Source organism: Mugil cephalus, chromosome 2 (assembly GCF_022458985.1).
Source record: "Mugil cephalus isolate CIBA_MC_2020 chromosome 2, CIBA_Mcephalus_1.1, whole genome shotgun sequence".
Lineage (NCBI taxonomy): Eukaryota > Metazoa > Chordata > Actinopteri > Mugiliformes > Mugilidae > Mugil > Mugil cephalus.
Window position 1 is genome coordinate 10,714,334 of NC_061771.1, and position 13,674 is coordinate 10,728,007.

A 13,674-nucleotide genomic window follows, 5' to 3' on the forward strand; every position below is an offset into this window, starting at 1 on the left:
ATAATGACAACATCTCCTCAGTGCCTGTTGAATTTATTGTGCAATATTCCAAGTTATGCCGTGCGCCAAGGAAAACAATCCAAGCCCTGCAGCGGTTCGTTTGGAATCTGTGTAGATGTGGATCAAAACCTTCACGAGGGCGAGGAGCATATTCATCTCTATGAGCGACAATTACATTCGACTGTTGATGGGGACCTCCCTGGCAGCGTGTTTGACAGCGAGCGGCAAACAGCCCCGGCTGTGATCGATCGTCTCCTGGCCCCTGTCTTTCCAAGTGCCTTGTGGTTTCGGAGGTTCGGAAAATCCGCCACGAAGCGGGGCCCTCCCATCTCGTCTGAACCAAACATTGTCCGGGTGGCTCCTGCTCCCATGCTCCTTGCTCTCTGGAATGCCGGCAGGCTGAGGATAACAGGGTTTCCTAAGATCCAGTCGGGACCTCTCTAATTTGGGCATCCCGTACTGCCACTTCCCCTGACCAGAAACCATTTTAAATTGGTGGCCACGTAGGAGCTGGCATTCCCCTTTTCCTCCTTTTTTAATGGTTTGTTCACTTCTGAGGCGCTTTCTCGGCTGCTCTTTCATTTCTATCTGTCTCCTTCCACCTCTGTCTTGGCTGAGACTAGAAAGCAAATTTATTTCCGCTCCGTGTTATTGTCCGCCACATTTAATCGTGGGCTCCACAAACAATCACAAAACCCCACCAATGCCATCAGTGCACCTCCACACACTCTCAGACACACACATGCACGTACAGGCACTATCAGTGACAGGCACCGCACAACAGCAGCGATGTGTTAGCGCTATCCCGGCTGTGTGTGTGTGTGTGCGTGCAAGCAGGTTGTTCCTGCCAGCGAGCTCTGAGAGAGTGACAGACCACCCACCTGCTCTGGCTCTTCCTATTGAAGTCAGTTTGGCGTCAGTAGGAGGGCAGCTAATGGGATTTCGCTATCAGCACCTCAGTGTAGCCGCCATGTCAGCTCTCCCTCCTCCGTAGAGCTACGCGCAGTCAAGCAAGGTAAAACTGCTCAGCCTGGATTGCTAAAGAGCGACTACGAAAGGCATAAGACGTTGGGCACAACAGAACGCGGTTTTCAAAACAGGTGCTGGAAAGCAAATCTGTGAGTCACAAGCAATGAAGATAGAGGGGGCCCAGAAATAAACCAGCCAGGAAGTAAACTCTCCAGGTCACTTTAGGACAACCTGTGAGGGCTGACGGTTTGAGCTGGCTTAGAGTGGTTTTATGCTTGAGGTAATATGTAGATTGATTTGTAGTTTGACGGCTCTTTTACAGAGCTGTTCTTCTCTACTTAAAACAGCAGTCAAATAAAAAGCAATTTGGCTTTACTGACCGTGATTAGCCTGGTGTAGTCAGACTCAGTTATTAACAGAATATGAGTCTGATAACACTCTAAATTCGGCTCCACGGAGCACAGATGGCATGTATGACTATGACATCTGTGTGACTTGTGTGTGTCTTCTGTCAGTCGCCACATGAATCCCCCCAAATTATTTGACTGGCCCAGCAGATCTTTGCCAGAGCATAATCAGTTCCCAATAGAGACATTCCAGACCAACTATCCTTCATCATAAAAACAGCCATGAAGTTGGTCTGGCTTCCAGACTAGGTGATTCCTTGCATGTGTTTATGTGAACACATACAAGGAATTTAACCCACCCAGAGGAGGACTCCTGGACTAAGGTGCTGTGGAGTAACCGTGGTACAATATTTCCTCCCTATGGTTAAAATCATTCTGATCAAAGATTCCAACTATTTACATGGATGCTAAATTAAATGATCTGATTAGATATATGTGTTTAATGGCCACAACATCCAACCCCTGTAGAACCCCACTCGGTACATTTACATACACGTGAAAAATACTAATTATTGCCTTAATCTGACTTTAACTGGACAACTTGTTACTCCGACTAAAATCAGAGTTCTCCTTCCGATTAAAACACCTAGATAATGCAATTGGAAATTGATTTTCTCTGTCATGTCTTAGTTGGACTTTTAACTGGATAACGCGCATGCACCACAAACACTGCACTGGTGTATGACACTGGAACAAAAACAAAGAAGAAGGTAAACACAACCGGTAGAGCAACCACCTGAGTGACAGTGTATTTCATCTGCACCATAAGTAGCGCGTATATTACGTACGTGATTAAGAAAGCTGAACTATTATCCATCTGGTTGTTGTTTGAAGTGCCAGTCTGCTGCATGAACGACTTGTTTATCATATGATGTAATAGGTCAAATGGAAAGGGGACCCATGGTATTAACCCACTGACAAGAAATATATCGCCACCTAGTGTGGAGGAGGAGGACATGTTCCCATCAGTTATTCTATTTTCTCCGTTGCATGTAAACTGGGACAAGGACTGCGTTCTGAAAGTCAAATTTTGTGCATAGCTCGATTAAGCTCTACATGTAAACACCCTGACTGACAATGTGGTTCTTTCAAATCTGTTTTCCAGCATAACATAAGAAGAGGAATATTTTATTAGTTTTATCAACATCATTAGATTGATGGGGCTTACATACCGCTTTTTTTATTCTAATTGTTAGCTGACTACTAGAGTGCATTTAAACACAACAACTGATTACAGTGTCTTTGTATAATCTGTCAAACTGGTTTGGTTGGACAACCAGGAAATTAGTAGTCTACAGCAAGAGATATCTAGCACAGGCGTTAGGCATTATCAGATGTACCAAGAGCGAAATAAATCAGTGTAAAGCTGCCACAGTGTTGAAGGCTTTTGGTGCAACATTCACAGAATCCACACACAGAAGTTTTGAGAATGGTGACTAATCAGTTCAAGGTGTTAAAAAAGAGTGTATGAGTTGAGTGAGTCTGGAAGAGATGAGTTCCTCATTACTGCATCTAGCACTGTCAAAACAACACTGCACTTTTAAAACCTTGCCTCACCCCGTCTCTTTCTTACTGCGTCTTACTTTGTGCTTTTCATTTCTCAGCTTTCTATAGCGCTGTCTCTCTCTGTCGTTCAAAGTTTACAACTATTGTCTGAAAGTTCACACTTTTAGTTCGGCAGCAGCGTTGCACTTTTTTTTCTCCTTTTCTTCCTTGTGTGTTACTCCACATCAGAGATCCAGAGAGGGGCCTTTTGTGTCTGACTTTGCCCCAAAGGCAGCCGTCTTGCAAGGCAGATTAATAATTACAGAGTACACAACATCGGGGAAAACAATTTCAACATCTTTGATGTCAAACATGAGAGAAACCAAAATTACAAAGAAAAAAAAAAGATGACGAGGAAAGGTCTTGAAAGATGGTCTTTCTTTCTCTCTCCCTCTCTCTTGGCAGTATTTCCTGTTATTGTTGCTTTCTACTGTTTCGCAGTGCATTAAAAACATTAAGCAGGACTTAAAAGGGAGAGGCGTCTGCCCCTGGAGGGCCACATTTGAGAAGTGGTATGGCAACTATTCTCTGTGACAGTGTCACTGAAGATGAGAGGGAGCTATATATAATATTTCATAGGATTTGGTCCATCTGTTTGTGCCTGGGCACATCAATAAGATGTTGTTTGTTTAGTGTAGCATTAGGATAAATAGAAACCATGGCCAAATATAGGAGGACAGAGCTGTCATGGCCCTGAGTTATGATTATGGGCTGTAATTGAAAGGTTGAGGGTGCTCTTTCCTTTGCTCCACTGTAAAACTCCCTGTAACTGAAAAGGGCCATGGATCATTGGAATGAGAATTTACAGTCTCTCTTGTCTTTACGAAAGCAAAACTTTTTTTGGTCTTGTGTAATACAGAGCGGGCGTCCTTAGAATCACAGATGATTACTCAACGCTTTTTGATATTTTACTGAATGAATATCAGCAAACACCGTGATCACAATATTAATGTGTTTCCAGAGAGAATCAGTTCTTAGTTGGAGCATATTAGTTAGTTGAGTATATATAGCGTTGAATCCGTAGAGGCCAGTGTGACCCGAAAGCTTCAGTCTTCTTTTTTCCACAGCCTTTACACACCTGCATCTGGGTTTATCCCATTCTTCTTGCGGGTCTTGTCGGATGGGTTGGGAAGTTGAACCAACCTTCAGATCTCACCACCGATGTTCTGTAAGTTTACAGTCTGGGCTTTTTCTGGGACTCTAAAGGACAGGAAGAGAGGAGATGCAGCTCCACTGTTGTATTGGTTGTGTGCCTCTGTTCTTCCACTCAAAACTTTAGAAAATAGTCTAAGTCTATGCAACCTTTGAAGGGCTGTTAAAGCAAACAGGATGCAGCTGGACACAATAGGGCTTTTAACAAAAGACATGTTTGTCATGATGTCTGTATTCTTTGTTCTGTTTCATTATTTAGTGTGTTTAGGATTTTTGGTAATTCAATTTGTTTCCTGTTTTATTTTGAAAAGATATTTGGTTTGGATTTTTTTTATTCCACTGTCTTGTCTTGCCTTGTGTCTTTTGTCTGTGTTCTGCTCTCTTCATTGGTTTCACCTGTGTCTTGTTTCCCAATTAGTTCTCCTTGTGTATATATGATCCTGCCTCTCCCTTTGTGTTTCTACACCTCAAGTACTTTGCCTTGCAGTGTCCTTCATGTTTTGGCCTTCATACACCTTGTATTTTCTGTCTTGGATTACTCTTGTTTGGACTATAGTTTGATTTTTATTTAAGTTCTTTTGTTTCCTCTTCCTGCCTTTTCCTATGCATTCATTTGGGTCCTACTGCCCTGCGTCACGTTTAACAACGTTGTCTTGTCTCAATTGTGACATTGTTCATTGGGATGCTTGAGTGGAGCTGGACAGTCAGTCCTTAAACATCCTTGAATCCTGTGACAAGTCAAGGCCACGTTCAGGCCGAAAGCACTGTTCTGTTTTTCAGACCAACGTATAGAGTTTGTTTTGTTGATGCATACATAACTTTGTGTCACCTGCAACGCAACACCATTGTCAAATTATCTCTGCCTGTCACGGGGAAGACCGGGGTTCGATTCCCTGACGGGGAGGACTAATGTTGTCCCATATGGTCTAGCGGTTAGGATTCCTGGTTTTCACCCAGGCGGCCCGGGTTCGACTCCTGGTATGGGAACAACTCTTTACCTAATTTCCTTTCAGGGATTAAAAAAGCTATCTATCTAATTTGCTTGTCAATCTGATTAACGGGGTCTTAAGTTTTTAGATTGTACACAAAGTAACCTTACATACTTTGAATGTTTTAAATGATGTGCAGGTCATTATCTTGACATCTGTGTATCATCCCACCCCTTCCCTTCCGGGAGAGAGGTAGCTTGGACATACAACCAAAAGGACTAAGCTAATCCCTCGGTGGTTGGAAGTCGCGTGGTTGTGTGGTGGCAGCATGAAGGGGGGTGACTCACTGTCACTGTTACTGTTAAGTTAGGCGTTAGGCCCAGGTGTTCTGGGCCTAACTTAATAAAACATGGGTGAGGGGAGGTGCCCACTTGAAAACCCACATACTGCCTACTGCCGTTGGCTAGGCTAGGCTAGGCTAGCTGACTGCTAGCCTGCTGGTCAGTTTTTCAGTTGGACTGGGCTTCTAAATGTGTTTTGCCTCGGAACTTGGCGCAAGAGATTGTAACATCTTATCCTGTGTAATTATGAATCAGAAACAAAGGAAATGATTTCTGACTTCAGACACGTAAATACTGTATAAACCCAGTGTCACACATGGCGAACACTTAGATACCTAGTTCAGTAAGGACGAATCAAGGAACATTTATTTAAGACACATGCAATAATTGGCCTGTTAGAGTCCAAGAGCGACAGTGTCAAAGAGCTCTCATTGCTAATGAAGAGACATCACGTTGCATTAGGTACACCAGTGTAAACAAATCCATTCTGATACAGTCCTGCTCGAAATCCCTCTTCATGACTGTTATAATGTTCAGTTTATGGTAGAACCCCATCATAGAGTAGATGATCATTTTAGGGGTTGTCAAAATAATAACATATTTCAGTACAAAAACACAGTTGAATCAACAGCTCTCTCAATTAACGAATGCTTAATACCGTAACCTTCATCAAGCTAAGACTTACTGCAGGATTGTCAGGCTATTCATTCACTCATTTTTGTCGCAAAAAGTTGGTCTAGAGTCACTCAGTGGAGAACTGATCATGTTCCTTGTTCATTATCAGTACTGTACCTTATGAAGTGGCAAGTGAGTGTGTGTACAACATGGAAGAAACACACAACACACATATGAAATTGAAGTACTCTGTAGGGTCATTAAGCTGATTACAAGATGTCAGAGAAATAATCAATGATTTTTCATAAATATGATATATAACATGTACTTCACATGTTCAATCAATATCGTGTGTTTTCATTTGGGTGTGAAAGGAAGATTTGTGTGTAAAATAATAATAATAAAAATCCATCTCTTAATTTAATTTGTTTTACTGCTCTTTATGATTCAGAAATTTATATTTATTTATTTATTTATATATATTTTGCATACACAAGGAGAACCATAGTAACATTTCCCCTGAGTTTAACACATACGCTTGTATAACTTACAGTTTGTGACTTATACATTTCAAGACGCTTGTGATTATAAAACCAAGTCACATTCACAGCAGTGGAAAGATGAAATGAATACATTCGGGTGGGAGAAAAGACAGTGCTGGTATTATCAGAGTTAAACATGCTGCACATGCTGGAGTCTCTCCACTGCAGACGTTCTGGAGACACAGGAGTCAGTGACAGGTGTCAGTATGGGAAGACTTCTCTTTTCCCGAAGAAAAAAATACTGGGTAGTGCTACACTGTGCGCTTTAACCATGACAACAGGAACCGAGGCGTCAAAGCTGAGACGACACAGAGGAGAAGCCACATCGTGCTTGAACTGCGTCAGGGAGCTCTCCGTTTGACGGATGTTGGCGCGTCGTGGCAAATGTACAGTGTTCGCTGAAAACAACATCTGGAGCGGCGGTGACAGTTGTGATGCCTCCTCTGTTTATTTACTGTATGTGTTTGTGAATACAACGATAAAAATACACAAGGACATCCTGTCATATGGAGTCCACCTGATTAACATATCTGGCCGAGGTGAAGGAGTTCATCACGCGCTTGGTATTTGTTGAGTCAATGTTCAAGCTTTTTTCTTTCTCATTACAACGCTGTTAAAAAATGATCACAAACTGGGCTGTGGCTTCAATTCACTCAAGTCCTATTACCACAAAACAATATTCTTCAAGAGCCACATGGTAGTCATTTTTTCCATCTATTCAGCTCATGAAAATGTTACAGTAAAGAAAACATGTTCCAACGTAAAAGATATGTTTTAATTTTGTTCTCTTTGGTGGTACCTGTGGAAATAAGGGGCCATTGCAGGTGTGGATATCAACCTCACTCCTAGCCATTCACCACATGTTCCTTGAAGAGCGGTTTTGAAGCTCAGTGTCATGTTCCCAGCCCTCACCATGTTGGCAGCACCTGACTCCACCTATCTAAAGTGGAGCTAAAGTAGCTTGCAACAACAAATGACTGCACCCACCTGTTACTCAAAGCAGCCACATCTTAAATAGTGCATAAGTTTAAGCCTTAAGTTATTCAGAAATCAGTGAATGGATAAATTGGCTATAGAGATCACACTGCAAACATGGAGGTCTATGGAGATTGACACACTTTTAGAACCAGCCTCTAGTGGACATTAGAGGAACAGCAGCTTTGGCTTTTCCGCGGTGACTTGATTGTTCAGGGTGGTTGCTTGGTTGGACGTTACATCTTCTGTCTTTGACAAAGACATAACTGCATGGTGAATCACAACCATCACAGCCTGTAGTTTTGTGGGGGAATGTCTCCACAGCCACCTAGAGCCAAATACTGTAAGTGCAAACTTGTGGAGTAGTTTTAGTGACCAGAGTTAACCAAACAGAAGCAAAGTTTCTCCATGATACTACAATGACAAATATTTAAAAGGACAAAGACTGTGTTTATATACAGCTTGTATAGCCATCTCCCACACTTTTTAACAAACATGGCAGCGCTCTGCATCCGAGGAAAAGAGGAGATTTGGTGGCAGATATTGAGTTTGGTGCAGGACACAGTGATTTATTCTAATATTAGCAGCCTTTTGAAGGAGCGGGGGTCTGACCTGTTCATTCTTCAGGTCATCAACAAACTGCAATTTTATCTGCAATGTACGCGATGACATATGAGGGAGAAAAAAACAGGCATGCAGCTCTCACAGCGGGAGGTCCAACCCGGGACTTTTGCCAGTGTGAAAACACACCAAAGGCAAGTCGACCCACTGGTCTGAAAATGCTGAGATATTCGATGTGAAGCGGTATATGTAGCTGTTACTCTCCTGTCCATCAGAATAATCAGTTCCCAACTTTCCATCATGAAGTTTGTCTAGCTTCCAGCTAGGTCTTGAGCAGAGCTTTTCAGCTAAAAGGAGTTTTATGCTGCTACTGAAAAAGGTTTGATGAGTGCGGTGAACCTGAACCAAAACGCAAAAACCAAATCAATGAGCTCAAAGATGCTAAAACACTGACTCACGTTCCATACGGCTATTGATTATTGCAGCTTCAACACTAAAAAGATTGAGCCTTTTAAAAAGAGACACGTCCTCCACAGTCACACACACACACTGAGGTGGAGGCAGAGCGGATAAATCGCTTCAAACAAACTTGCTGGCACCCTAAGAGGGGCTGACGTTAGAAGTCAGAGCCGATGGGAGGGATCTGGGTTTACAGGCAGCGTGGGCAGCTGTTCACTCAGCAGGTAGGAGCAGCAGTGAAACCACATGGAGCAGGTGTGTGTGTGACTGTGTGTGTGTGTTGGGCAGTGAGGCAGTGAGGGAGCTGATGAGCAGCAGCAGGTGGGGAAGAAGAAGTTCCAGGCCTTCACACCGAAGGGAGAGTCAGAGGGCGTTTTTAACATCATGACCTCTCGCACTTTGAGCACTTCTGTCCTTTCATGGACAAATAATAAATCAAGGTTCAAAGATATATTTGTTAAAAATACCCCGCTGGCTTTCACAGTGGTGCGTTCACACGTGTCAGTACTGCGGCCATTTTGATAAGAACATGGACGTGGATGGACTGTGTTTGGGTTTTGAGAGTTTCCCAAAATTATACATTTATATGAAAACCCATTATGATGCAATTCCAACATGAATATTTAATTCAGCTGGAGTTTCCCAGAGGGGAAGTTTCTATTTTCCACACATTTCTAAAACGCTAGAATCATTTGTTGACTTTTATTTCACACTGTTTATTTGTTTGCACAGATTGAACCTACATTTCAGGACATAAGCAACATTTAAGCTGATGTTTAACATGTTCTCTCAGAAACTTGAAGATTTTCTTCACACGTTTTCAGATACTATCCTGTTAGACCTTATCAGAACACGTATCCACTGTGGATTTTATTATGTTTATTTACAAACTTTTTAAATGAAAATGACCTTCGTACACACATATCAAGAAATGTTTAACACTGCAGGTCATTATCAAGTGTTCAGCTCCGATAAGGTTCTGAGTAGGCCTAAAGCTCCTTTTGTATGAAAATATGCAGTCTATAGTAATAAAAAGTATGGTTTCTTATCACATATTAAAAACCCGCTTAGAACACGACTTACAACTAAATTATACAATAGTGTGACTCAAAATAATGATTCAAGGAGATTTTATTCATGTAAAATCAACTTCCTGGTTATTTTCACCTCTCTTACCCGTTCCATGCTCTTTTCTTCTCTTTTTTTCTTCTTTGCCGGCGACATGTTGTTCTACAGTCGTGTATCCAGTGTTTTGTCCTCTCCAAATAAATTAAATTCGAATATAAAATACTCCATTTTCCTAGTTATTAAGTGCGTTAAAGTTGGGTGTTGTAAGTTGCCAGGGGCAGCAGTGGTCCATCAAGAAATAATCACCATTAAATCTTGACAATTCATCAATCAGAATAGAGTATTCAAGAGAGCCGTGTTCTAATTTTCATTAAACAGCTTTCTTTCTTTGTCTCCCCATCCTGCGTCCCTTCTTCAGCTTTTCTGTCGGGTTTTCTGACCTTCAGTACGCCTATGGCAGACCTGGACATGTTGCGGTCCGCGGGCCACGCACGCCCCTTTCGACATCCCTGTCTGGCCCGTGGTGTGTCACTCATGAACACAAATGAACAAGTATTTATGTTGTGCATGCAATACAACTGTGTCGCTTTTATTTTGAAAAGCCATGACGTATTATTTACGTATGAACGTAGTTAGGATCTGCGTTGGTTAATTCTTCAGAAAGGATGATTGAGACAGCTTCTTCCTATTATCTATTAAACATTTACTGAGATACAGAAACTAATTCATGTAGCTACACCTTGGTCCACCAAAACTGTCCTAAGAGGACAAAGTTTCCAACATTTCAATGCATTATATCCGGCACTACAAATCAATTGTATTTTCCTCTTAGACCTGAATCAAAATTCATTAATTTACAAAATATTTTTATACTTCTTCTGATTACCAGTAGCAGCCTATAAATATATAATTTACTGCTTTTTACAACAGTAGAAAATTAATATTGAGTAGAATTAAGTACAAGTTATTGTTGGTTCAGCTCTCTAACACAGAGGGACCCTGTAGAAATGAATTGCCCAGCCCTGGCCTATGGCCTTCATATATTCACTCCACCACTTCTCAACCGTGTTCACAGCTGTTAAGAGAACACCTGACTACAGTCCATTACTTGGTCGCGAATGGACCAATGAGCAAACACTGTGTGCACGCAGTGCTCATGGGATTTGTAGTGTCGTAGTCTAACTTTGCATTTAATTTATAATTTCAGATGCCGTTTGAGAAAACTAAAATTTAAAAATGTACATAAAATTCAGCCCGCCAAAGTGACTTAGAGGTGGGAGTGGCCGTGCCACCAGTCACTGCTGAAATTCATCTGGTGGGTTGGTGGGTGTTAATGTCAAGCCCTGTTTATGAAGATGTATAAAAACAACCTGAGTGCAACTAGATTTTTTTTTTTATTTGAAATGTTTTACATAAACTCAAAAAAAGCACAAATGTTATTCATTATCTAAACTAGAATCTACGGATGTGACAGTGTTCCTTTGTTTCGAGACAAAATGTTGTCACCTTCACTAAGTGGTCTGCGGTGTTTTTAATTTTCTATGCTGCACGTGCGTAAGTTTCTTGGCTCCCGCACAAGCTGGGTTAAAACCGCGCCTGTGGGTGTAGGATTTTAGATCAACACCCTCCGTCTTCACCAGAAGAAATGTGAAAACCGCCTTTTATTGTCAAACTGTCCGGTTACGTCAAACGTTCACGTGGAGGACATGTAAAATATGTTTTGAGAAGAAGCAGAGTTGAAAACACATCGAAAACTGATAACTGAAAGTCTTTTTGTTTTTTTTTCTTCTGTGTCGTTCCTCAAGCTTCATCCATGTCCAGTGAGCCAGAAGCTTGGTAAAGATGCGCATTTAAGGAAAAACTTCCACTCGTTAGTGTTGACATAAACAAGCCGACTTCCAGTGTTTTAGGTTAGATATAATGGGGGCAACGAGGAAACGTGTCAGCAGCGTTAGTCACACTCTGAAGCTGCATCAGACTACTCTGAAGATCAAACCGAGGCACCACTGACTGACTGACTGACTGCAAGCCTGACATCTACTTCCACAAAAATGATTGTGAAATTCCTCTTTCCTTTCCTTTTTTTTTTTGTTGGGTTGTTGTTTTTTTTCCTCCGTGTGACTGACGAAGACATTTTGCAAAAACCGAGATCTCAAGGTGGGGGTAGAGGACGCCGTCCAATGAGATTAACGACATTAAAACCATCATTGGGTTTAAGAGCATACACAGAAAACCTTTATTTGGATCATGAGTTGTGACAGTCGAAGCTACAAAGTCTTAATTCTTCTTCCATAAAAAAAAAAAAAAAAATAGTGTGAAGAAAAAAAGAGCTCCAACACTGAAACAAACAACAGCCACGCAGCTGCATTCAATTTCCTGCAGCATGCTGTTTCTATCACAAGTTCTTTTCAGATGCACCAACCGAGGTTGGGAATGGCCATGAATCTAAACCAGCCTTTCCCTCTGCACTTGGCTTAATGAGAGCTACATGGAGGAATGTCGGTTCTCACCCCACACCTTCTCCCTGTGGGCTTTTTCAGAATGATAAGGAGGAAACAAACCCCTCTCTCAAATAATTGTTCCTCCTCCGTGTCCAAAGAGTGAAATTCATACGTGAATTGATCTCAGTTCTCAGTCAACAACATCATAAACACTTTCCGTATTTTCCACCAGAGGTGAAGATCCAGGGAGGAAAACTGCGGCAGAGTCTTTCAACTGTGCAAAAAAAAAAAAAAAAAAAGAGAGAGAGAGAGCGAGAGGGAGAAATTCCTACAAACTTCTCGAGTTAGTTCCTGATCATATACGCACATCTTCCACGCAGCGATAACACCAGGGAGTAAAGGGGGACAGTGAATTTTTCCATCCCCCTGAAATGATGCGTTCCATCTGCTCGCAACGAAGGATTGTTTTTGTATGACCAGATGAAATTGCTAACATCCCTGCATAATTATTTGAAAAAGCATCCTGTTTTGAATAACATTGTGCTATGGAGGAAACCGTAAACAACAACACGGCGCTCACATGGCCCCGCTTTTCCTGTCGCAGCCCTTTATATCAAATCCAGACCGCTGGGTTTTTATGTGATCGCAAAGTGCTCGTCGTTGGAGCGGTAAATAATATCAAGCGCTACGGAGGCTGTGGTGAGCGTTTGTGTGTGTGTACGGGATGTCCCTGGACCTCATTAGCTGGTGTCCTTATTAAGAGTCTCCTCACTGCACCATGAAGAAGCCCCGGTGGGAGTCTTCCACGTCACCCCCTCCTCCCCGGCTCTCACTCATTCCCTCTGTTTCTCTGACTTGCCCTTTGAACTTCCCCCGGTCTTCAGTCCCACATCAAAGCTTTGATAGAGGCTTCCTCTTTCCTCTTCTCAAGGTGAAGTGCCGGGTGCATGTGCAGTCACAGGCTTTTAAGGCGCAGACGACAAAAACAGGCATTTGATGACTATTACTATTCCTTCCTTTATTATTGTGATGCATGAGCCTGTTTTTTTTTTTTTTTTTTTTTTTGCCTCTCCATTTTTAAAATAGTCTCTTGCTTGTTGTCCATAATGCTCCACTTACGTTTGTCCTGTTCGGTTTTTACCACTTCAGTGCTATTTCTGATTTTAAGAGAGGGTGAATTTCATGTGGATTTAAATGAAGTTTCCGATGGAGAGCACAGACATCCAAGTCTTTCCATTTCACATTGTCTAAAAAAGCAAATGATTATGAATGATTATAAAGTATTGCCAAATAAGAAATCTATTATTTGGTGTAAAGGTAATACAAGTAATCATCGTGCTTCGATAGTTTTCCACAAACATACAGTCAGGAGAGAAGAAAAGATGCATTTTTATTTTGAAATAAAATCCAACATAGGAAAGTGTTTTATGGAGAAAAGTTGGCGTGGAGTCTCTCCGCTGGTAACTGAGTAGGCTCTGGCAAAGATCTGCCGGGCCTATCGAATCATTCGGGCGCGTTTGACGGATGGAAGAGTGACAGAAACGTGGTCATACATGGCCACTGAGCGCCGTGGCTCTGACTGGTTGGACGACTGTCCAGCTGCATGCAGTGGATTTTTTTTTCTCTCTCTCTATCTGTTGGTAGTCTGGTAAAACGCCATTTGGATTTCA

At 41.9% G+C, this 13,674-nt stretch overlaps 1 non-coding gene across 1 annotated transcript; it reads left to right on the forward strand.

Annotated features, from left to right (window-relative positions):
• Positions 1 to 4,988: 4,988 nt before the first annotated feature.
• Positions 4,989 to 5,060, forward strand: trnae-uuc. The gene has a single exon. It is a non-coding gene; the product is annotated as a tRNA-Glu (tRNA).
• Positions 5,061 to 13,674: the final 8,614 nt, after the last annotated feature.